Genomic DNA, 1827 nt, shown 5'->3' with positions numbered 1-1827 from the left:
TAATAGTGGTAAAAAGTGAATCTTCGGGAAAATCCCAAGAAATTTTTAACAGTGAAGAACATAGGGATTTTTTTTTTTTGTAAGTCTTATTTGAATGGGCAGCACCCCACAAACCTAACGGCTTATTTGGTGTGGGTACGAAGATGACTACGCAGTTTGCACGTAGCAGTGAACGCTTTAGGGCACAGGCTGCACTTAAACGGCCTCTCTCCTGTATGGGTGCGAAGATGTGTCCGAAGAGCACCAGGGCGTGAGAATGTTTTGCAACAGACCGTGCATTCGAACGGCTTCTCCCCTGTATGGGTACGAAGATGTCTCCGAAGAGAACCAGATTCTGAGAATGTTTTGCAACAGACCGTGCACTTAAACGGCTTCTCCCCTGTATGGGTGCGAAGATGTTTCCGAAGGGAAGCAGATTCTGAGAATGTTTTGCAACAGACCGTGCATTCGAACGGCTTCTCTCCTGTGTGGGTTCGAATGTGTTTTCGAAGAGAAGCAGATTGTGCGAATGTTTTGTAACAGACAGTGCACTTGAACGGTTTCTCTCCTGTGTGAGTGCGAAGATGTACCTTGAGTTTGTCAGCTTTCATGAACGCCTTAGGGCACAGGCTGCACTCGAACGTCTTCTCTCTTGTGTGGATGCGAAAATGTTTGTGAAAAGAACAAGATTCTGAGAATGTTTTCGGACAGACAGTGCACTTGAACGGTTTTTCTTCTTTAAGAGTCAGAAGTTGTGTTCGAGGGCAGACAAACTCTGATAACTTCTTACTTTTTATCATCTTGCTTTCTTCTTTTTCCTTCAATCTTGGTCTAGACGCGCGCACAGATGTCTTATTGGGTGGCTTTCCCTCTTCGTTCATCTCCGTCTTGGCAACTATGATAGAGATGTCGTGGTTCAATGATGAATCTCGCGTGTTTTCCGGGAAGAATGAAGACAGCCTTTACCACAAAGACCTTGCTTGACGGGCTTGACTCTGGACTCCTTTACCTGTGGGGCGAAATTGTTATTAGTTTAGTTTGTGTTTTCTTTAATTCATAACAAGGAAAACGACTTTAAAAGCCATTTGTCAATCTGGGCTTCAAATTGGAGCCATAGCGCTCATGTTTATCTTTCTTTTTTTTCGCCGCGCGCTGGCCAGTCAGCCAGTTCGATTCTGCGCACGCAGTCAATATGCCTCGGGCGGGGATGGGCTGGGGCACGAGCCGATACTAAAGAAGGACTCAGTCGTTGTAAGGCGCGCGGGCGGGGCGGGGCGGCGAGCGGAGCGGCTAAGAACATTTGGCCCGCTTTGCTCCGCTCTGCTCGGGTCGTTAGGGGAGCGTGCCGACCGGCGCCGACCGGCTCCGGCTCCGGGACGGACGCTTCATTAGGAAATAAAACACACCTTGGGCTCTGGGAGCAGCCCCGGAGCAGCCCCGGAGCAGGCTGACCCGGCTCAGTGTGGGCACACCCCCAAGCTCGGCTCCCCAGAGTATCTGTCGCACGAGGACACTACTACGTACTTTCGAGACTCCCCGGTATAGCCGATACTGTCTGCGTAGACCTGGCCACCAACCCCCTCCTCCCCCTGGCAGCAGACACCTTCCTCCCCTGCTCGCATCAGGGCGAACAGCGGAACGGGGAGGCCAGAAGTAAAACTACACTGCCAGAGATCACCTCATTAAGCTTTTACGAGATCGCTAAGAGGAATGGCGCGGCTGCCGCGTTAAGGGGGAGGAAAAACAAAAGAGTTCCTCGTGGGGAGGTAATTTGATTTCCGATCACGCGTAATGAGACCCCCCCCCATCTCTCTCTCTCTCTCTCTCTCTCTCTCTCTCTCTCTCTCT

General features: G+C 50.7%; 1 protein-coding gene across 1 annotated transcript in view; it reads right to left on the bottom strand.

Moving 5' to 3' along the window:
• LOC113202595 (gastrula zinc finger protein XlCGF52.1-like) overlaps positions 1-1827 on the bottom strand; it is a gene marked incomplete in the record, with an annotated part of 20792 nt that overhangs the window by 12690 nt on the left and 6275 nt on the right. Inside the window, 1 exon segment of the mRNA XM_052265730.1 lies at positions 940-988.

Source organism: Frankliniella occidentalis, unplaced genomic scaffold (genome assembly GCF_000697945.3).
Source record: "Frankliniella occidentalis isolate FOCC.00 unplaced genomic scaffold, Focc_3.1 Scaffold29, whole genome shotgun sequence".
NCBI classification, from domain to species: Eukaryota; Metazoa; Arthropoda; class Insecta; order Thysanoptera; family Thripidae; genus Frankliniella; species Frankliniella occidentalis.
Note: the sequence above shows the minus strand (reverse complement) of the source record. Positions and strands in the feature narration are given on the sequence as shown.